The following is a 24,695-nucleotide window of genomic DNA, read 5'->3' on the forward strand; positions in this document are numbered from 1 at the left end:
AGGACATGACAGCTTTTAGCCTATTACTCATTATCGAATTTTCTGAACAATAAAGAGCAGGTATAGCTCGCGCAAGGAACGATTACCGAAAAGCAATGGTGGCGTTGCTGTCTGTTTTGACGTGTGTATGTAGGCACGCCGAGGGGGGAGAGGTGCGGGCCGATGGAAGTACTGTCTCTTCCAAGAAGATGAACAAATGAGGACATCGCTGTGGAAATAAAGAACGTAGCAAGAGAAAAATTCGAAGGTAATTAAACGCGCAACGAATGTTTACGAATGAAATAATACCGTGCGATACAAGACACGAATTCACATGCAATGGAACAAACTAAAGTTATAATGTAACTATCACAACGCAAGACTGATTCTATCGACGTCATTTCTCTTCCGACTGTACTCTTGAATAACATTCAAGCTATCTCGTGACCTTTCCTGTCGCCCGCTCTTCCTTATCGCATTATTTGATTCGCATTCCTTCCATCGATATTCCCTGCTTGCGAGACCTATAAAATAATTCTTTTGTACATCTTTATTACACAACTTTTAACGCTATATCACTTCGGAAAACGTATTACTTGTCTTTTTTGTGTTAAATTTTATATTACCTTGTAAACATGTTTCGGCTGCTATCGGCTATCTTAAGAACCAGGGGCGATTTCTCCGGGCATGTTATGCTTGCTGCGCAAGCCCAATATTTTCGTAGAATGTGTATTTCTCAAAATGGGATTACGTACATTAAAATTTCTTTTGATTTTTGTAATAATGTCTAGGCATAATACCATCCGCAGGTTGCGCACCACAAGATCGCAACGCTTGCTCGTTTCTCGGAGCTACAGGAAAGACGTAGAAACAGCGAGAATATTGATGCGCGCGCAAGTGCCTTCCTCCTAATCCGTCCCAGTCGCACATGCTTCTGTTATATGCTGTATGAAGCTCTGGTCCGAGAGCTACACCAGCGACTATATTTAACGTTACACAGATAGCAGCAGTGTTGCCGCCAATTCAGCGGTTTTCCCGCTAGATCTAGTGTTTTTCGTCGTTAGTTTAGCGGGTAAAATTTATGAAACTTGTATTGTTGATCTAGGGATTTAGCGGGTATTTTTAGCACTCACAGCGGCAAAATAATATAATTTTACATTGACAATGTAGCAATTTAGCGGTTTCTGCAAGGCTTCACAGCGGATGTTTAAGAATCGAGTTGGCAACACTGATTGGCAGCAGTTTTTACCAGTAAATGTGCTGTGATTTGCGAGTGTAATGTAATTTTATGAGCGGAATGCATATGTTAGCTGCTGCATGTATTATTAGTTCTTAAACGTTAATTTGAAGTATTGCAATGAGTTCGGAAATGTGTGTTATTGAAACTTTATTATTAAATCCATTTTCCCGGAGGACTATTCAAGAGAAGATCGACATTATAAAGAACGGCAGACCATGTCCAGGGCTCCCAGATTTAAAAAGACAGCATAAGGAGAAAAATAGAGAATATGTGCGCTCGTTCAGTGCATCTCAATACAACAGTACGCATTGGTTGGCAGGGTCGAAAAAACTGAATAAACTGTTTTGTTGGCCGTGTTTGTTATTTTCTACAGATAACGGTGTATAGTGTAAAAGTGGCTTTGACAGTTAAAATACTTTAACATTGTCTATTACAAGACACGAAAAGTCTGCAAACCAGATGAATTGTATCCTCCCATCTTCCCCCATCAATAAAAGAGCAAGCCTAACTTTCGTGACCAGCATTCGCCCCTGTTCAGAACTGGTTGTTGCTGGTCTTGGCGCCTTTTGTTTGTGTTTCTTGTGTGAGTGTGTTTGTGTAGTGTAATGTGGAGTCAAAGAATGTATGTATTCTGAAATTGAGTTGTGTGTTGAGAATTTCATTTCGATGTGTTTTTGTGTGTCTGAATATTTCGTATTATTCTAATGTGTTTAGTTTCTGGCATTTTGGTTGGATGTGTAGAATTTCCATGTCTGTGTTGATGTCTCTGCAAGTGTGGTTAGCATTTGTAATTTGTTCTGCATATGTAGAAGTATTTTGTAATTTTGTTATTGCTGTGATGTGTTCTTTGTAACGTGTTTGAAATGATGTGCCTTCTGTCCTATGTAGAAATATACAAACTCAAATGTACACCTGCAACAACTTCTACTTAGGACAGACAGGCACATCATTTCAAACACGTTGCAAAGAACACATCACAGCCATAACAAAATTACAAAACACTTTCACAAATGCAGAACTAATCACAAATGCTAACCACACTTACAGAGACATCAACACAGACATGGAAATTCTACACATCCAACCACACTCACGGACAGGAGAACGCGAATTCGATTAAGCGCACTGTTCAAAACATACAGAGGTGAGCCTGCCTGGAGGGAAATAAAAAATAGGTTGCAGCCGCCAAATTACTCTTCAAGGAACGACCACTCATAAATTGAGGGAAAGAAGGCAGAGGACGGACACTGGAAAGTTTTCTTTTCTCAATCGTACTATCAGGGACTGGAATGCTTTACCTGCAGACTTACTAAAGGCTTTACCAACAACCAAACATGTATTTAAAAATAGGCTTAAGGACCTTACTAATAGACGGTAATTATACACAGTATTTAAAGGGTGTAAATGATATGTTGTTATTGAAGTGTTGTATCAGTGAAGAATTATGTTGTGTCAGTGAAGTGTGTTGTGTCAGTGAAACGTGTTCCTTTCAGGGAAGCTTTATAGTTTATAGTGGCAGTGCGTAGTATTTGAACAGTGAAATGTTTTTGAAGTGTTAGTGAAAACAGGATAGAATCAGTGAATTGTGTCGTAGTTCCATTGCAGTGAGTGAGTTGACAGCGAAATGAGTGTAATTTGAAAGGTACTTGTGCAGATATGAACATATCATACTCGTGGGTTTTAGTTCGATCTTAGTTTTAAGATACAAATTAGATTTATTTCAAATGTTATTTTAAGTGATCGTTTCATTTAATTTAGTATATTCCCTGTTGTTGTTGTTGTTATTGATTATTGTTAGTATTAATTATTAGTATTATTATTAATTGCATTTTTAATTAATAAGTTTATTATTGTCATTATTGAGTGTAATTAGTTACCACTGCCACCGGGTATATACCCACTGCAGTATGAATAAATACATACATACAAAAAGCCAGAAACTAAACAAACTAGAACAATACGAAATATACAAACAAAAACACATCCAAATGAAATTCTCAACACACAACTCAATTTCGGAACACACACACTCTTTGATTCCACATTACACTACACAAACACACCCACACAAGAAACACAAACAAAAGGCGGCAAGACCAGTAACAACCAGTTCTGAAGATGGCCAATAGCAGGCCGAAACATGTTAACAAGGTAATATAAAATTTAACACAAGAAAGACAAATAATACGTTTTCCGAAATTCTTTTGTGTTCCACAATTTAGATACGAAATTATGCTAAAAGATCTATGTTGCTATACCACGTGATCAGGGAGAAAATTTTGATAAACATAAACCATTGAACTAATTCACACTACCTATATCATTCGGAAAGTGTGTACAAGGGTCACACTTTTGGGAGATAATCCTGAGAAAGATGAATAAGGTAAATAACACAGTCTAGTATATACAGTCAAGAAGATGAATACATAGTAAATATGCTAACCACTAAGATCGCTAATATCGCCTCATTACAGACAATGCGAAATAATACCGGCACAGTCTATTATCATATAAATTAGTTATTTTTCAGTCAATCACTTATCATGTTATGATGGCAGAAATGGATTCTGTTACATCAAGATACAATGGTAATATACATCAGGAATATTTTCGACTTATTTTAAGTCATCTTCAGATGATAGTTTTCTAACATACAAACATTTGAACTAGGTGAAAATATTATTTAAACACATTTATAAAACACTTGTAAATAGTCTGACCATGCATACTTTACATAAAATGGTTAAATAGCGTACATAGTCTTAAAATTAAATTGACATATATATATATAGAAAGCCTGATGTAGCTACAGTAGAGGTTTTTCACATAATGCCTCTCACCACGGCGAATAGACTGAGATTTTCTTTTTCTTTCACATCCACTTCATACAGTCTTCCAATACTTTGAACGACATAAAGAACAAGCCTAGTCTTCAGTTTTATATAATAATTTTAAACGATTTTAATTTCATAATTCAGGCACACTGCAAGCTTCTCAATATATTGTATTATAATTATGTTCATTGGAAGGCTTTCTATTTGTATGTCAATTTAATTTTAAGACTATGTACGCCATTTAACCATTTTATGTAAAGTATGCATGGTCAGACTATTTACAAGTGTTTTATAAATGTGTTTAAATAATATTTTCACCTAGTTAAAATGTTTGTATGTTAGAAAACTATCACCTGAAGATGACTTAAAAATACGTCGAAAATATTCGTGACATATATTACAATTGTATCTTGATGTAACAGAATCCATTTCTGCCATCATAACATGATAAGTGATTGACTGAAAAATAAAAACTAATTTATATGATATTATTTCACAAACTTATCTGAACTCAACACGACTTTTAAATTTACAGTCTCATAAATCAAGCTTCGTGATTATAGTTTGAGAAACAACACCACTCGTAGAAAATATAGTTCCTCATTTTATTCCACTATCAATTGTAGAGATTCAGCTTTACAAGGGTTAACTGACGTCAATATAGCCAGAAGCAGTTGAGGTATTCCACGATTCGTTCGTAAACATGTCCTTACAGTAAACCTATAAAATAAAGAATAACTAAGGTCAAACTTCAAACCATTGTATGTGTGTTGGGAATACTGAAGTCCCACATTACTGCTTTGTTTGCATTTCCTCTTGTCACTTCAGCTACTACAAGCCGAAAAAAAGTTACCTTGACCTTCCAATAGTAATTTTCCACTTCATAGCGCAGGTGAATAGAAACATACTTGTTACACGTAAAATCCTCGACTCCAGCCTTGATCCTTTCACACTTCCTTTTATCTCTCCTTCATTGTTATCTATTTTCTTTCATTTCTCTCATTTTATTTTAATTATTTTCCTTCTCTCTTCTTTCTTCCCTTCCATTTTCTTGTTCATCATTACGCACCTTCTTTCCTTCCTCTCTCTCTCCTTCTCTATTCCTCCCTCTCTCTCTCTCAGCCTTTCTCCCCTCGATTCCCTTCCCTCTTCTTTCTGTCTATATTTTCATTTTTCTGCTTCCTTACTGTAATTTCTATACTTCGGCCCATCCCTGTATCTTCCATTTTCTATATCCGTCTTGTAGCCCACTTATTTTTATAGTCTGCTTTCTACTTATCTTTCTTTCACTTGTTATCAGTACTTTTAATTTCCTCCACATTCGTTCTTCGTTAATATTAACATAGAAAGGATTTCTAGGTAGTGATCAGGGCAGTGTTGCCACGACCTACTCACAAAAATCAGGAGAAAACCATCGAAAAAAAAACAGGACATTACAGTAGATTAATTAAACATGAATTTTCTCTTCTTATTATAATATTAATTACAAAACAGTGTATACTGTAAGAAAGATTATACTGTTTTATTACTATATAGCACATCCCTAACCAATGAAATTGAACAATTTTGCTAAATATTACTACTTCATCTTTATTCAGCGTATGTAAATAAGTCATACAATTTTGGTTTTACACAGTAATGTCTCATTGACAATGTTTCGCATTAAAATGTATTAATCAGGAGTTTTTTGTATATTGACAAACGATTTTAGAGAGAACAAGATTTATTTTAAAGATGATATTAAAGGCAGTACTGCATTAGCTGCGATTATAACAGACGAAAAACGATCCCTTTTCCTGTTTTTGCATAACTACCATTTAAACTGTTCATAATTTTCCCACTGTGATTTATAATTATGCGAAGAAGTATTTACTCTTCTTTCTTGCTGGGACACTTTCACTCATTTTAAAAGATCACTGTGCACGATATGTAACACAAAAATACCATTACCTACACTTTACTCTCTCACTGTTTCACGTGTTCTTGCCCTTTAAGCATCATTGTGGCGAGGCGTTATGAGCAGGGAGACACAACGAGCTAGAAGAATATTCTTACTTCTAGCTCGTAGGGGAGACAAATGAAAACATCGTTTGACTTGTGTATAAGATGGAAAAGTAAGACATGGTGACATAATATAATATGTAATAAATTGAAAATCTGGGCATGGAACCAGGTGACTGCAGCATGCCAAAATCGAAGGAGAAATTCGAACTTTTGACAAAAAAAGAAGTAGAGCAGTGGATTCAATGGAAAAACAGGATATCTCCTGATTAATCAGTAGATATGGCAACACTGGATCAGGGGTAAAAAATCCGACTTCTTATTTTGTGTTTTAAAATAAAGTCCAAAACTTGCTCTTTAAAACAATACAAATATTGTGGGGGTATATCAGAAGATATGGCTTTTAAATCGCCTCTTTAAATTTGACGGTGCATGTAATTCATAAATTATTTTTTTAATGCAGTTTTCCATAATTTGACATTTTTCAAACTTAAGTGCATTTTTCTCTGAAACTACTGAATCGATTTACATGAAATTTCACAGTGTTTTCTGCAGCCTGTGTTCTACAAAGTAGACTTACGGATTTAAGAATATCACACACATAACACGAGAACAAAATTATATGCATTGAAAAAAATAGTAAAAAATGTTAACCAATGTACACATTACTAGATAACTTAAAAAATACAGGGTGTATGAGTGAAGATTGTAGCCAGTAATGCGCACCTGAAGAATAAAGTACATTTAGCAAAGTGGGGAAACAGGTTATCAGTTACTGCCTTTCTTTTGCACTTGGATACGAAACAAATTACTTGTCTTTTATACCACTGAATTCGAAATGATTTATTGTACAAGCCTGGAAATTTTTATTCCATTCTGAGCATTAGAAGGCTAGAAATATTGAACTAAACTTTTGTATTGAAATTTTTAATCGCACAGGCATCAGTACCCAGTTCCCTTATAGGCATTGTCCTAATGTGAAAAATAAGAAGATGACTTTTCATCTACATCCGCCCCCTGGTAACAAATGACAGTTCGCTAGTGTACAATGTTATATTGCCTATATTGATTTACTTCGAATGAATTGTATCTCTTTTCTGTACCTTATTACCAGGGAAAGGATTTATATGTAAATACATATTTACTTATAAAGCTAATATAATTTATATTTTGCATTATCTTTATGTTTCACAATGTGTAGGGTTGAAAAATCCTACTTTTATTTTCCATATTTTTCCATATTTTAGAGTTTAGTACATATTTTCGTTAATTTCCATATATTTTCCATATTTCATATAAAACAGTCCATATTATATTAGGTTTAACAATAAAACAAAACAAAATTCCATTAACTTTTAAAAATACATTTCAACAATAGAGATTTAAACACATGTTCAGTAATCCCTTTAACATCAGAGTTATTTGAAAATTAGCAGTCCTATCAACAATGGGAAAGTAAGTTACAAAACTGTATTAATTTAATTTAAAATTTTTAACAGACTTCAGTTGTGCAGCTCAACAGTTAAATGCCAGTCAGAGTACACATAGGTTCAGTTTTGTAAATCATACTATAAAGACGGTAAATATGCCAAAAGTACGTCATTCAGTCAATTTAAAATCAAAACTAACAAGTTACATTTCAGAATTTAAAGAAGATGGTTTATCAACTGACAATTAAATATTATTTTGTAATTTGTGTCAGTGTGCAGTATCATCTACACAAAAGTTCCTGGTGCAACAACACATTACAACTAGTAAACATCAGGCCAACAAACAACTAAATTCCAAGCAGAGACAATTGTTTTTAACACAACCAACAACATCGAATGTAAGATCTGAGTTTAACATCGACCTGTGCCGTTCTCTCATCTCTGCTGATATTCCTCTCTACAAACTAAAGAATAAGGTCTTCAGGGAATTCCTTGAAAAATATACTCAACATACAATCCCGGATGAGTCAACACTTAGGAAGACGTATGCTCCATCCATCTACGATGAGACAATACAGAAGATAAGAGATGAAATTAAAGATAGTTCAATTTGGGTTTCCATTGATGAGACTCCCGACAAAGAAGGTAGACTTGTTGGTAATGTAGTTATCGGTTTGTTAAGTGAACAATATTCTGAACGAATTCTTTTACATTGTGATGTTCTAGAAAAGTGCAATAACAAAACTATAGTTAAACTGTTCAACGAAGCTATGGGTATCCTGTGGCCAAAGGGTATTATGTACGATAATGTGTTATTCTTTATTAGCGATGCTGCCCCTTATATGGTCAAAGCTGGACAAGCATTATCTGTTGTATATCCTAAATTGACTCATTTTACTTGTGTGGCGCATGCATTTCATCGTGTGGCAGAAGTGGTCAGAGACAATTTCCCTAAAGTAGATTTGTTGATTTCATCAGTGAAAAAAGTATTTCTCAAAGCTCCCAGTAGAGTTAACGTGTTGAAAGAAATGTACCCTGAAATTCCATTGCCACCAAAGCCAATTTTAACTAGATGGGGTACATGGCTAGAAGCAGTTGAATATTATGCCGAACATATAGACTCTATTAACAATGTTCTCCTTGCATTGGACTCTGAAGATGCAGTCTCAATTGATACTGCGAAAACAGTTACCTGTGACATAAGTGTGAAGAATGACTTAGCTCACATTCAGCATACATTTTCATGCATCATAAAAACGCTCAAAAGTCTCCAAAATAGGCACCTTTCACTATCTGAAAGTTTTGAAATTATAAATAGTACTGTGGAACAACTGAATCGTGGTAGAGGTAAAGTTGCAGATGCAGTAAGAGCTAAGGTGGACACTGTACTTTCAAAAAACCCTGGATATGAAGAACTACAAAAGGTTGTTGCTGTGATGAGTGGTGAATCAACAGTGAAGATTAACTTGGACTTATCCCCAGCAGACATTGTGAAATTGAATTATGTACCAGTTACTTCTTGTGACGTCGAACGCTCTTTTAGTCAGTATAAATCTATCCTCAGAGACAATAGAAGAAGATTCACTTTTCAGCACTTGAAAGAAATGTTTGTAACCTATTGTTATGGTAACAGACAATAAAAATTGTGTTTTGTTGAAACTACATTGGAAGATAAGGTACGTCCATTATATTTTTTGTTTAGTTTGATTAAAATGTACCAATATTTAACGTACATAGTCATTTTTTTATAATTTTAAGTCCATATTTAATTCCATATTTTGGTAAAAATCCATATTTAATTCCATATTTTGGTAAAAATAACTACATATATATTTACATATTTCATATATTTTTAGTCCATATAAATCCGTTCCCTGCTTATTACGTTTGTTCATTTAATTTTGCTCACCAGTGTAGTAGAGCGGGAAATTAACCTTCTATTCTCTCGTACTTACTAGCTTTTAAGGAACCCGGAGGTTCATTGCCGCCCTCACATAAGCCCGCCATCGGTCCCTATCCTGAGCAAGATAATCCAGTCTCTATCATCACATCCCACCTCCCTCAAATCCATTTTAATATTATCCTCCCATCTACGTCTCGGCCTTCCCAAAGGTCTTTTTCCCTCCGGCCTTCCAACTAACACTCTATATTCATTTCTGAATTCGCCCATACGTGCTACATGTCCTGCCCATCTCAAACGTCTGGATTTAATGTTCCTAATTATGTCAGGTGAAGAATACAATGCGTGCAGTTCTGTGTTGTGTAACTTTCTCCATTCTCCTGTAATTTCTTCTCTCTTAGCCCCAAATATTTTCCTAAGCACCTTATTCTCAAACATCCTTAACCTATGTTCCCAGGTTTCACAACCATAAAGAACAACCGGTAATATAAGTGTTTTATAAATTCTAATTTCCAGATTTTTTGACAACAGACTGGATGATAAAAGCTTCTCAACTGAATAATAACATACATTTCCCATATTTATTCTGTGTTTAATTTCCTCCCGAGTATCATTTATATTTGTTACTGTTGCTATCAGGTATTTGAATTTTTCCACCTCTTCAAAGGATTTTTTATTTTTTTTTATTTTAGTAGGTTATTTTACGACGCTTTATCAACATCTTTGGTAATTTAGCGTCTGAATGAGATGAAGGTGATAATGCCGGTGAAATGAGTCCGGAGTCCAGCACCGAAAGTTACCCAGCATTTGCTCATATTGGGTTGAGGGAAAACCCCGGAAAAAACCTCAACCAGGTAACTTGCCCCGACCGGGAATCGAACCCGGGCCACCTGGTTTCGCGGCCAGACGCGCTGACCGTTACTCCACAGGTGTGGGCTTCAAAGGATATATCTCCAATTTTTATATTTCCATTTCGTACAATATTCTCGTCTCGAGACATAATCATATACTTTGTCTTTTCGGGATTTACTTCCAACACATTCACTATAATACTAATCCGTCACTCCAAACGAGAAACAGTCAGGACACCATTCCCTTCTTCAGTTTTGCGGCTAATGAACTGAATGTTATCCGGGTTGCGTTCACTGTGGATTCGGCGCAAATTGTTTTCTGCTCACCCCTGCTGTACGTTATGCAATATATCCCTGTTGACAGTCGTTGTAACTGGATGAAGCCGTGCAACAAGTTCCTTCGGACTCTGAATGGGTTTATTATTTAAATTAAGTAACGTCAAGAGAAACCTCTGGACAATGTAGAAAGTATTAGGCTGAGGAGAGTCGGTTGCAGTATTCGAGGCTGGGTAGCCAAATTAGACGACGTTAATGTGCAAAACAGGTTCTGAAAAAGTAAAAGAACAATGAAAAATTACTGTATACAAATTGTGTCAACATGTACACGTTTAATACAATACGCACAACCCTTCTGAAGGAGCTGAATAAACAAATAACATCAAGTGTATTATTTTTGCATATTTATTTTCGTTTCTTTGAAGTAGTCTTCGGTGGTCTAGTTGGTACCACGCTAGCCACTGAATCGCAGGTTCGCAGAGTCAAATCCGATGGAAAACATCAGACTTCGAAGGGCGATAACCTTTAGCATGACTTCCTCCGGAAGGAAGTAAAGCTGTGTGTCCCATGTCGTAGATTTTGGGCATTTAAAAGAAACCTCATTACTATTCTTCGATGTAAGATTTGCTTATCGGCTACTCCAGAATTAATGTAAACATTAAGGGTATATGCACGTGAACGACCACAAATGTTATCAGAAAATGCAGGTTTTAAGTTTCTAAAATTTTGTAAGAAAATGAACTCACAATTGGGCAAAACTTACAAATTACCACAACAAGACTTATTAGAACTTAAATATCTGATAAAAGTATAAAAAAAAACTTACTAATATATATTTTAGAATTCACTTTTTACTTTAAATTAAATTTTCCAACATTTGAAAATTTTCACACATATTATATCATAACTCCACAACCATTAGAGATAAACTACAATAATGTCCATTTCTTTGAAAACAGAAAAATTTGGTTACAAATCATTATGTAAATTTTAATATATTTTATATAGGACAAATAAAAATTAATTGTAATAAAATTAACAATTCTACATGTCTGAGAGTAGTCTACTTTTCAGAAATATGTGTTTATTACTTGCTGGAAAAATATTTAAAATGTCAGAGAAACCATAACAATGTTACGGTTACCAAATGATGTAACTCCAGATTATTTTTTTTTCGTACTTTGATAAAACTGGTTTGAAAAATATTATTAGTATCCTTTTTTTTATACTTTTGTCAGATATTTAAGTTCTAATAAGTCTTGTTGTGGTACCTTGTAATTTTTTTTCCAATTGAGTTCATTTTCTTATAAAATTTTAGAAATTTAGAGCCTACATTTTCTGATAAATATTTGTGGTCGTTCACGTACATATATCCATTGAAAATATTAGTTTCCTTTAAATATTTGTAAGATAAACGTTTTACCCATACTTTGGTTAACTTATGGTACGTTTAAATAACAGACGTTTAACTACAAATTTGTTATTGGTTCGAGATCAAAATAATTTAATCTGTCATTTGTCCAAAATACAAAGCAACCTGTTGTTTCAAACTCCATAGTGAAGCAAGTCAACACGAAAGAATTTCGGTCTGAAACCAGATATTGAATAAAAAGCACGAACGTAGAAAATACGAGATATTAAAGAATTATTGTGTACAGGGAGTGAAATAGGTTGAATGGCCTTGATGTTTTGTAGCGAAACGATAATTTAAATCCTCATTATTCAAATGAGTTACCTCCGTAGTGTATCGGAATTCAAGGACGTGAGAACGGAGGATATAACAGATATGGACTTCATCAAGTTTCGACGTTTTGCATGTTTGGACTTGCCACAAAACTACTCAGTAATTTCCTACTATCGGTGATAGGCTATATATATTAAAAAGGTTGATGAAACTTCGGTATCACCCCACACTACACAATTTCTCGGGCCTTCTATCACTTAGATCAGTGGTCGTCAGCACTCGCTTAAATGTGTAATGGGTAAGCGGTGCCGTCCCGTGTGCACTGTCGTGCAACAGGGAGAGATAGAGAGCATACCCGCTAGCAGCTACGAGAGCACTGTAGTGCACTGCGCTTTCCGCGGGTAAGAGAGGCTAGCCCCAGCGTGCTCTGTGTTGACGACCCCTGACTTAGATTATCTCTTCTCATTTTTATCTTCTGTTCTCCCAATCACTATTCTCTCAATCTTCCTCATTCTCTTCTTCTATTCTCTCAATCTTCCTCTTTCTTCTCTTCTATTTTTTCAATATTTCTCTTTTTTCTCTTCTATTTTTTCAACATTTCCCTTTCTTCTCTTCTATTCTCCCAATCTTCCTCTTTATTCTCTTCTATTCTTCCAATCTTCCTCCTTCTTCTCTTCTATTCTTCCAATCTTTCTCCTTCTTCTCTTCTATTCTTCCAATCTTTCTCCTTCCTCTCTTCTATTCTTCCAATCTTCTCTTTCTTCTCTTCTATTCTTCTAATCTCCCTCCTTCTCTTCTATTCTTCCAATCTTACTCCTTCTTCTCTTCTATTCTTCCAATCTTCCTCTTTCTTCTCTTCTATTCTTCTAATCTTCCTCCTTCTCTTCTATTCTTCCAATCTTTCTTTCTTCTCTTCTATTTTTCCAATCTTCCTCTTTCTTCTATTCTTCTAATCTTCCTCCTTCTTCCCTTCTATTCTTCCAATCTTCCTCCTTCTTCTCTTCTATTCTTCCAACCTTCCTCCTTCTTCTCTTCTATTCTTCCAATCTTCCTCCTTCTTCCCTTCTATTCTTCCAATCTTCCTCCTTCTTCTCTTCTATTCTTCCAATCTTTCCCCTTCTTCTCTTCTATTCTTCCAACCTTCCTCCTTCTTCTCTTCTATTCTTCCAATCTTCCTCTTTCTTCTCTTCTATTCTTCTAATCTTCCTCCTTCTCTTCTATTCTTCTAATCTTCCTCTTTCTTCTCTTCTATTCTTCCAACCTTCCTCCTTCTTCTCTTCTATTCTTCTAATCTTCCTCTTTCTTCTCTTCTATTTTCCAATCTTCCTCCTTCTTCTCTTATATTCTTCCAATCTTCCTCCTTCTCTTCTATTCTTCCAATCTTTCTCTTCTATTCTTCCAATCTTCCTCCTTCTTCTCTTCTATTCTTCCAATCTTCCTCCTTCTTCTCTTCTATTCTTCCAATCTTTCTCTTTCTCCTCTTCTATTCTTCCAATCTTTCTCCTTCTTCTCTTCTATTCTTCCAATCTTCCTCCTTCTTCTCTTCTATTCTTCTAATCTTCCTCTTTCTTCTCTTCTATTTTTCCAATCTTCCTCCTTCTCTTCTATTCTTCCAATCTTCCTCCTTCTTCTCTTCTATTCTTCCAATCTTCCTGCTTCTTCTCTTCTATTCTTCCAATTTTCCTCCTTCTCTTCTATTCTTCCAATCTTCCTCCTTCTTCTCTTCTATTCTTCCAATCTTTCTCTTTCTCCTCTTCTATTCTTCCAATCTTTCTCCTTCTTCTCTTCTATTCTTCCAATCTTCCTCCTTCTTCTCTTCTATTCTTCTAATCTTCCTCTTTCTTCTCTTCTATTTTTCCAATCTTCCTCCTCTTCTATTCTTCCAATCTTCCTCCTTCTTCTCTTCTATTCTTCCAATCTTCCTGCTTCTTCTCTTCTATTCTTCCAATCTTCCTGCTTCTTCTCTTCTTTTCTTCCAATCTTCCTCCTTCTTCTCTTCTATTCTTCCAATCTTCCTCCTTCTTCTCTTCTATTCTTCCAATCTTTCTCTTCTATTCTTCCAACCTTCCTCCTTCTTCTCTTCTATTCTTCCAATCTTCCTCTTTCTTCTCTTCTATTCTTCTAATCTTCCTCCTTCTCTTCTATTCTTCTAATCTTCCTCTTTCTTCTCTTCTATTCTTCCAACCTTCCTCCTTCTTCTCTTCTATTCTTCTAATCTTCCTCTTTCTTCTCTTCTATTTTCCAATCTTCCTCCTTCTTCTCTTATATTCTTCCAATCTTCCTCCTTCTCTTCTATTCTTCCAATCTTTCTCTTCTATTCTTCCAATCTTCCTCCTTCTTCTCTTCTATTCTTCCAATCTTCCTCCTTCTTCTCTTCTATTCTTCCAATCTTTCTCTTTCTCCTCTTCTATTCTTCCAATCTTTCTCCTTCTTCTCTTCTATTCTTCCAATCTTCCTCCTTCTTCTCTTCTATTCTTCTAATCTTCCTCTTTCTTCTCTTCTATTTTTCCAATCTTCCTCCTTCTCTTCTATTCTTCCAATCTTCCTCCTTCTTCTCTTCTATTCTTCCAATCTTCCTGCTTCTTCTCTTCTATTCTTCCAATTTTCCTCCTTCTTCTCTTCTATTCTTCCAATCTTCCTCCTTCTTCTCTTCTATTCTTCCAATCTTTCTCTTTCTCCTCTTCTATTCTTCCAATCTTTCTCCTTCTTCTCTTCTATTCTTCCAATCTTCCTCCTTCTTCTCTTCTATTCTTCTAATCTTCCTCTTTCTTCTCTTCTATTTTTCCAATCTTCCTCCTCTTCTATTCTTCCAATCTTCCTCCTTCTTCTCTTCTATTCTTCCAATCTTCCTGCTTCTTCTCTTCTATTCTTCCAATCTTCCTGCTTCTTCTCTTCTATTCTTCCAATCTTCCTCCTTCTTCTCTTCTATTCTTCCAATCTTCCTCCTTCTTCTCTTCTATTCTTCCAACCTTCCTCCTTCTCTTCTATTCTTCCAATCTTCCTGCTTCTTCTCTTCTATTCTTCCAATCTTCCTCCTTCTTCTCTTCTATTCTTCCAATCTTTCTCTTCTATTCTTCCAATCTTCCTCCTTCTTCTCTTCTATTCTTCCAATCTTCCTCCTTCTTCTCTTCTATTCTTCTAATCTTCCTCTTTCTTCTCTTCTATTTTTCCAATCTTCCTCCTTCTCTTCTATTCTTCCAATCTTCCTCCTTCTTCTCTTCTATTCTTCCAATCTTCCTCCTCCTTCTCTTCTATTCTTCCAATCTTCCTCCTTCTTCTCTTCTATTCTTCCAATCTTCCTCCTTCTTCTCTTCTATTCTTCCAATCTTCCTCCTTCTTCTCTTCTATTCTCCCAATCTTCCTCTTTATTCTCTTCTATTCTTACAATCTTCCTCCTTCTTCTCTTCTATTCTTCCAATCTTCCTCCTTCTCTTCTATTCTTCCAATCTTCCTCCTTCTCTTCTATTCTTCCAATCTTCCTACTTCTTCTCTTCTATTCTTCCAATCTTCCTCCTTCTTCTCTTCTATTCTTCCAATCTTTCTCTTTCTCCTCTTCTAATCTTCCAATCTTTCTCCTTCTTCTCTTCTATTCTTCCAATCTTCCTCCTTCTTCTCTTCTATTCTTCTAATCTTCCTCTTTCTTCTCTTCTATTTTTCCAATCTTCCTCCTTCTCTTCTATTCTTCCAATCTTCCTCCTTCTTCTCTTCTATTCTTCCAATCTTCCTCCTCCTTCTCTTCTATTCACCCAATCTTCCTCCTCCTTCTCTTCTATTTTCCCAATCTTCCTCCTCCTTCTCTTCTATTCTTCCAATCTTCCTCCTTCTTCGCTTCTATTCTTCCAATCTTCCTCCTTCTCGTCTATTCTTCCAATCTTCCTCCTTCTTCTCTTCTATTCTTCCAATCTTCCTCCTTCTTCTCCAGAATCCAATTTTACACAGCCATGGTTTTAATTTCTATAGGAGACATTATTGAATTTTGAGGTCATCGAAGAATTTAGAGTCTTATTACATCTGCTTACGTAAGAAACAAGACGCCTACTTAATGTTATTGGACGTGTAATGACCTTGCTGAATAGTATTGAAGTTAAATGTGTATAGGACCATCGACGAAATCCAAAATTACATAGTATACATAATTATAGTGGCCATTTTATTTTTTGTTTACCAAATTCACTGCCAAATTACTGACGCTGCAGGGAGGAACACCACGGAACGTGACAGGCGTGCAAAGCGCCGCGCCGTCTCGACTCTCAACCTTCACCAATACGTAGCGTAATGGACTCGAAGAGCCGCAATATAAGACGTATTATTTCATTTCGGACTGTCAACAATTTTCGGTGGGATTGGAGTGATGGTCCCTGAGAAGCTTACAGTACACGTGCGGCCTTGGGCAATACAAAGTTGACCGGCCGTCTACAGTACTAGGTATAGGCACCGTGCATGAGTCTCAAAATCGTACTGGTGGCGCCGCGCAGTGTCTCAATTCCTAATGAACTACAGGCTCGCAGTCATTCACTAGTCATGTGTGATATATAAATTACATGCGGCTTTCTGCCGATAAAAAGCTGTAATATTAGTAAGAATGGGTTCATTGATTCATACTGTTCTGCCCAAGGGCAGGTCTTTCACTGCAAACCCAGCAATCTCCAGTCTTTAATTATTTTATAGACTCAGTGGAAAGTTCAGTACTGCTAGAGGAGTGTAAAAATGTAACTACAAAGTTCCTGAAACATCAGTGAAGTTGTTTGGCATTTAAATCAGATTTCAGACCATTGAATGAGGGTAAACGGTCAAATTACGAAAACATTGATAAATTTATATTTCATGTCATGACGTGTGTATAATGTCTCTATAAATTACGTATTTTAATGTGATTTATTTCTAAAAGTAGTCTTAATTACACTTCCTGAATAATGGGCGACTGCAAATTCTCTAAAACACAACACATAATGAACAATATCATCAACATACTACCTCTGATTGAGGTTCTGGCTGATATGTACATCTGTTATCAGCTGTACATCCCACTTGATGTGTGTCAGAGGAAGAACAATATTGTTTGTATGCATATGAAGTCTGACTAGTGTAATTTGTAGCTAGTCGGCGATATACGCAATGGAAGGGAAAAGGAACTGGCCATTCTACCCCATGATATTCTGGCCTAGTTGCCTCATAAGTGGTGTCTTGTTGGTATCACTTATGAGGTTCAGACTTCTCTTTGGACAGTTGAATAAACAACAAGATCAACATGCGGAAGCAGTTAATTTCATAGTTTTTGTAAAATGTTATACTGTATATTTTAATTCGCTGAATGCACCTTTCAACATGAATTCGAACACTGGCAACGCTGTAAGTAGTTTCGACTTCTTTAGCTGTTAATTTACCATCGTGTAGATACGATGGAGTAACAACAATGATCCCTTTATCGGAGAGGTTTGTTATTATTCCGGGAAAACCTGACTTCATCACCACCTTCTAATAAAGTCAATAATCAGCAATCAGTTATGAATGTGTCACTCGATCTGCCTCGGTAGCATTTAGATTTGAAGGCCTCGATCTGATCCACATTGGGTGGCTGTTCCACTTCTGAACAATTAATTGTCACTCTACATTTTTCAATATTGCACTATTGCAGGCATTGTTTCCTGAATACTTTCTCTGCTAGGACAAAACCCAAAATTACAGTAACCATTGTGGATGTCAACAACATTAAAGTGGCGGTAAAATATATTATAATTATAATTGTACGATTAACTCCGAACATCACCCTCATAGCAGAAAATGACAATCCAGTTTTCATTTTAATTGGAAAATATGAGTAGACAATTTTCTTTACTAATCTTACTCTTGGACAGAATTTTTCGAAAGCTTTCGATGTGAAATTCACTAATAAAAATGGCAAAAATAATATGTCTGGTCTACATCTAGGGGCGTTTCGACTATCTATGGTAGTTATTTTTGGGTTGAATGATAGAATTGGAAATATTTCTTATTATGATTCTACGGGTATGATTGTGTTTCAATTGGCATCAATTTTAACAATATATTCGAAACCACAAATGTCACTCCCATTAAGTCTGGTAGTTTTGGCTCATATTTTATTGTAGAATAATTTCGGGAACCTTGCATTTCATTAAACATATCATCTGTTCCTGAACGCTTGTCATAACATTTCTTATGTGACTTCAGTTCGGCATGTAATGGAATAGACACTTGAGTAGACAATTCACGCAATTCAATTGTGAATGAAAATACAAAATCACTAAGAATGGTTTCATTTACTTCTGCCTGTATGGCTACTTCATTTTTCGAAATAACACTTGTTGAGCATTCGCCTTCCATAAAACTTAAATTTTCATCTTTTCTTCTTCTTTGTACGCCTATTTCGTACATTTCCGGAGCTAGTTGAGATGAGGCAGTCTTTTTCTTGTAATCTTTTATAGAAATACTGGAAACGGTATGCTAGTTTTGGGGTGTTCTGACCTCGTTCCCAATAAAATGAATACCGCAAATTCTTGCTGCGGGTGTTGCTTTCCAAGGTGAACCACCAGCACTTGAAATCAAGAATTAAATATCGATATGAATACATTTAAAAATAAGTATATTATTATTTATTATTGCTAATATTATACATAATATATATGTAAAGAACCCAGTAATTATGTACTTTTTTAATGTAAATAATAATAATACTTATTTAATACTATACACTTGAGCTACATTAGGCATTGCAGCCCGAAAGAGCAGAAGCTCGTGCTCGAGCGCAGTTCAGATCAGTTACACAAAATATATCACAAAATTAAGTGAGTTCATTGAGCACAATAACATTAATAAATGGTAAAATACATACAGCATGTAATAACAGGGTCTATATACAAACAGAAAATATAAAAGTACATGAATATTAGAGTATCAATTTTTAACTCAATTAGCTTAAACAATTAAATAATTAATCTGATTTGTTTCTTAAATCTATGTGTGTTAAGTGTACTTAGCTCAGGGTAAGCTCTAATTAATTTATTATATATTTTGGGTCCAAAATTTCTGCTGTGTTTTAATCCAGCAGTTGTGTGGCATTTGGGAGTTTTTAGAAAGAAACTGTAGTTTTGTCTCGTCTGGTATTCATGAGGATCAAATTTAAATTTATTGTGGTTTTTATGGAAGTAAATCAGCAATGTTTGTTTATAAATTTGTTCTAGATTTGATACGCCAAATTCCTGAAAAATTAATTTTGTTGGGTAATCAAAAGGTTTATATAGACAAATTTTGATAATTCTTTTTTGGAGCAGATTTAAAGGACGGAGAGTCGATTTTGCCATTCCTCCCCAACCTAAAATACCATACTGAATTATTGATTGAAACAGAACTAAGTACACAGTACGCAGAAAATAAACAGGTAAATAAGAGCATAAAATGGAAAATTTGTGGATTGTTTTACGCAATCTGTTACACAGAAAGGAGATATGCTTGTCTCATTTTAAATGTTGGTCAATAATAATGCCTAAATATTTAACTTGTGAGGATATACTCAAAGCGTTACATGAGCAAGTAGGTAGGTTACAATCATGTATAGTTATACTTATATTATTATTTATTTCTAGTTGCTCAAGGCCATGTGATGTTAATGAAAATGGTATTAATTTTGTTTTAGAAACGTTCAAAGAAAGTAAGTGAGCATCCAGCCATTCTTTAATAATATTAATACCACTGTTAGAATTTTGATAAGTTTCATTCCAACTCGAACCGCTAAATATAACCACAGTATCATCAGCATAAGAATACAGAGTACCAGAATATTTCTCAATGTCAATTTTAAGTAAATCGTTGATATATATTAAAAACAAAACAGGACCTAAAATCGTCCCCTGAGGTACACCTATATCAATGTTACGTGATTTACTAAGGCGATCATTTATTTTAGTTGCTTGAGTTCTGTTACTTAAGTAAGATTTAAATAATTTTAAAGCAATTCCATTAATTCCTAATCTATCCATTTTATTCAAAAGTATATTGTGATTGACAGTATCGAAAGCTTTTTGTAAGTCTAGAAAAATTCCTAGACATTTATTTCCTACATCTAATTGTTGAATTATTTTTGAGGTAACTGCCATAATAGCATCATCAGTGCACAATTTTTTTCTGAAACCAAATTGAATATCATTTAGTAGTTTATTTTTTTTTTTCTAAAAATGTTATTAACCGTGTTTTATACATTTTTCAAATACCTTAGAGAGACTGGGTAATAGTGAAATGGGTCTGTAATTATTAAGATTATTTTTGTCACCAGACTTGTGAATTGGTATCACCACAGCATGTTTTAGGGCTGAGGGAAATACACCTTGAGATATGCACAAATTAAATATAAAGGCAAGTGGTTTAGAAATAGCTTCGATAATAAGTTTCAGGGTATTTGTTGTAATACCATCAATACCAGGAGCCACATTATTTTTTAAACTGTTTACAATATTAATGATTTCACATTCGTTTACAGGAAACATAAACATAGATGATATACTTTTATTATAAGTAAGCTTATAGTGACGAGTACCAAATACTTTCTTTTTTATATTAGATACGATGTCATGACTTACATTAGTAAAATGATCGTTAAATTCATTTGCGATAGTTTCCTTATTTTCAATTGTTATTCCATTTCGACTTATAATTGTCTTTAATATACTATTTTTATTACATTGGGTGTCAGTAGCTTCGTTTATGGTCTTCCAAAATTGCTTTGGATTATTTTTATTTTTGTTAAATTTTTCAGAATAATATTTGATTCTCTGATTTCTTATTACATTAGTGAGAAATGATAAATTCCTGTCGTTGTTAACTTAATGGTTATTTGTAAACATAATACTATATACATTCTATTTTTTATATCAGGCCTAGTATGTAATAATACTATGATTACAAGCAGTGCAGCCTTATTTACTTTCGTCTGCATACTGCATGGATCCACAATTAGCGTCGTTGCGCTTGAGTTTTCTGTTTTGGGAATGAATAAAAACAATATCGGTTGGTGTATTCCTATAAGCATTACTACACTCAAGAACACAGCAATTTGCATTACCTTTCCGCTTTTTAGGATCATCCATATTTCTAATCATTTAACCTGAGATGTTAAGTATATTCATACGCTTCAACCACAACTCTATCGCTGCTGTCCCGCAGTTAGTAACAACAGTCGCCACCAGAGGAGCTTGCACGATGCCTATAGGTCTCACAAGCAAGGAATTCCGACGGAAGTAATGCGAATCAAACACTGCGATAAGGAAGAGCGGGCGACAGGAAAGGTCACGAGATAGCTTGAATGATATTCAAGAGTACAGTCGGAAGAGAAATGACATCGATAGAATCAGTCTTGCGTTGTGATAGTTACATTACGACTTTAGTTTGTTCCATTGCATGTGAATGCGTGTCTTGTATCGCACGGTATTATTATTTCATTCGTAAACATATGTTGCGCGTCTAATTAGCTTCGAATTTTTCTCTTGCTAAGCTCTTTATTTCCACAGCGATATCCTCATTTGTTCATCTTCTTGGAAGAGGCAGTACTTCCATAGGCTCGTACCTCTCCTCCCTCGGGGTGCCTACACACACGTCAAAACAGACAGCAACGCCACCATTGGTTTTCGGTTATCTTTTCTTGCGCGAGCTATACGTAACATTTTGATTTTCCATCTGTGTGTAGGTTATACGTATATTTTATTCCTATCAGAGTTTGCTGTATATGGAACTCTTTTCACACATCTGCCTAATTTTGTTATCAGTCCACTATGACTTCACTTTGATATTGTACGGGCAAATGACACGATTTTCCTGACGGGGGTAGGTCAATGCTGAACTTCCACCTACACAAAGAGCACACTGCAGCCAATTTGATTCCCAAACGTCCGTATCGATTCTCAGTTATCGAAGGGGTCCTGGATGGGTGATATTCGAGATGTGGAAGTAGGATATGATTGTAGAGCAGGGTTGCCATACGTACGACTATAGTCGTACGCATACGACTATTTGCATTAGTTGTACGAGGTACGACCGAACTCTATGTCGTACGCAATTTTGTACGACTATTTTTCTAAAGGGGCAAAATTATTTTGGAACCTATAATGTTGGTCGTTCGATACAGACATTGTAAAGATACAAGCGCCACTGATACCATTGTTCCTCTGTCATGCAGGAGGTAGTGGAAGGGGTTGAGGGGAGGAAACATTAGCCTATGTCTTATAGCAGCGTTTCTCAAACTTTTTTGAAGTGGGGACCACTTTTTTAAGTCAGAACAGTTCCGCGGACCACCTTACTCTTTTTCCCTTCAAAAGCAAATTTATCATTTTTGTAGCATACTAGTATTCTTATAATTTAAAATAGAATTAATTAATTAAAATTGATTTAATTCGATCGATTTTATATTAGTATTAAATAATTAAGTTAATGTTAATAGAAGAAAATTCATTTTCGTTTTTTTAATAATTCAAGGCTATTAGAGTTTCGATAATCTTTAACTTACATTAATGAGCTGGAAGAGCCTGCTGATTCGTGCACAGTTGTTCTATATTTGATTGTATGCTGGTAAGCTTAGGGAAGAGTCGGGTAGTATCGGACATCGGGTAATATCGGACAGTGAGTTTCTTTCATCTACCACACGATGATAGTACCTGATTGACATGGTTACGTTTCTGTGATGTCGCATAGAGAAACGTAACCATGTCATTCAGGTACTACCATATGGTGGTAGATGAAAGAAACGCACTGTCCGATACTACCCGGTGTCCGATACTACCCGACTCTCCCCTAAGTCTGAGATCGTCACATACATCGACTCGATTTTGGTACTTTGTTTTTATTACAGTTAGTGAGGAAAAACCTTTTTCACACAGATACGTAGACGCGAACTGAATTATAATCTCTAAAGCACCATTGTACAGTTTACTATATTCTATTTTCACTTATGATGAGGTCTAAAAATTAACCATACCTTCCGCTTGGAATTTCATTTTAAGTCCGGTGTCACTCGAGACTTCAATTAACTGTTCTCTTTCACTAAATGAAAGTTTGTTATTTTAATATCGCAATGAAAGGGATCACGAACCTATGAAAATTCGTCATATTTACTTGGAAAATAAATTTCATATTGTGACCTGAGTTGTATTATTGGTGTACGACGTACAGTCCGTGCCCAATTCAATGTGCAGACTGGGTGTCGGCAAAACTATTAATTAAGTTATAAATACATGAAAAGGTTCGGTCCTCTGTTATGAATTCGGGTGGTCCCTGGCTGGATTACAGGCGCGGCGCTAGATGTGCCGGGAAAGATGGCGAGAAACACCACGTTCATAGTGCTTTAAATCTCTCTTTTGTTGCTGAGAGTAGAGTGGGGTAATAAAATTCATAAAATGTCAGTACTGCGAGAAAAAAGCGAAACGCGTTTGCCATGTGTCATTTCTAAACTCTGAGATTTTCAGCTATTACGTGATACGCAATTCGTTTGAATTTTATTTTTTCTTCCGTCTTTTTTGAAGGACAACAAGGGCATACCTCTAGGACCACAGGTGGTCCGCGGACGATAGTTTGAGAAACGCTGTCTTATAGTATAGTGTTCAATGACCCCAACTCACTAAATGGACACGTCTCCTCTACCAGGTCACAAAACACACAAGCAGTGTACTTTTAAAGTGATTTGACAATAAAACTTCAAAGTATTGGAAATTGTTGAAAAGCCGTGTGAAGCGTTGAATTTGACGAAAATTCGATCGTTTACAAGCCGTTTAAGAGATAAATTATTACCGAACTACACAAAAACTGTGAGAAAAACCGCTGACTGTCCACTAATTTTACTACTACTACTACTACTACTACTACTACTACTACTACTACTACTACTACTACTACTACTACTACCACTAATAATAATAATAATAATAATAATAATAATAATAATCTGTGGCGCCGCAGCCCTTGAAGGGACCACAACAACCAGCCGGCTGCTGGCCTCACGTTCACATGTCTAAGCTGAGGTGAACGATCATCCAACCAGAATGGAGGTATCGTGCGGTTAGCACAATGATCCCTCCCAGCCGTTATAGCTAGTTTCGAAATCGGATTCCGCTACCTATCGCAACTCCCCAAGTGCATCACGATGCTGGGTGGGCACCAGTCCCATACACTGGCCGAAATTTCATGAGAAATTTTCTTCCCCCATGAGGACTCGAACCAGCGCGAATCCTATGCAGGATGTCTTAGATCACGACGCCACGGCGCGGAACGTTAAAAAACAAGTATCGTGCGAAAATCAACGTGGAACAGGAAATAAGGGTAGTTGTGTTCAATTTTATTGCAAGATTTGAGAAGATGTGCAGCGAGCAACAGGCTGATCCGTCCCAGAATTAATATTTATTTATGTATTTATTTATTTACTTACATTTAGTTACTCATTTACTGCCTTACTCGATTACTTACTCACTTATTTACTCAGTCACTCACTGAATTATTAATTACTT

At 35.5% G+C, this 24,695-nt stretch overlaps 1 protein-coding gene across 1 annotated transcript in view; it reads right to left on the reverse strand.

Moving 5' to 3' along the window:
* LOC138695887 (ATP-binding cassette subfamily G member 4) overlaps nucleotides 1-24,695 on the reverse strand; it is a 425,525-nt gene that overhangs the window by 38,561 nt on the left and 362,269 nt on the right. The gene's annotated exons all lie outside the window — the stretch shown is intronic.

Source organism: Periplaneta americana, chromosome 3 (genome assembly GCF_040183065.1).
Source record: "Periplaneta americana isolate PAMFEO1 chromosome 3, P.americana_PAMFEO1_priV1, whole genome shotgun sequence".
Taxonomy (NCBI): Eukaryota; Metazoa; Arthropoda; class Insecta; order Blattodea; family Blattidae; genus Periplaneta; species Periplaneta americana.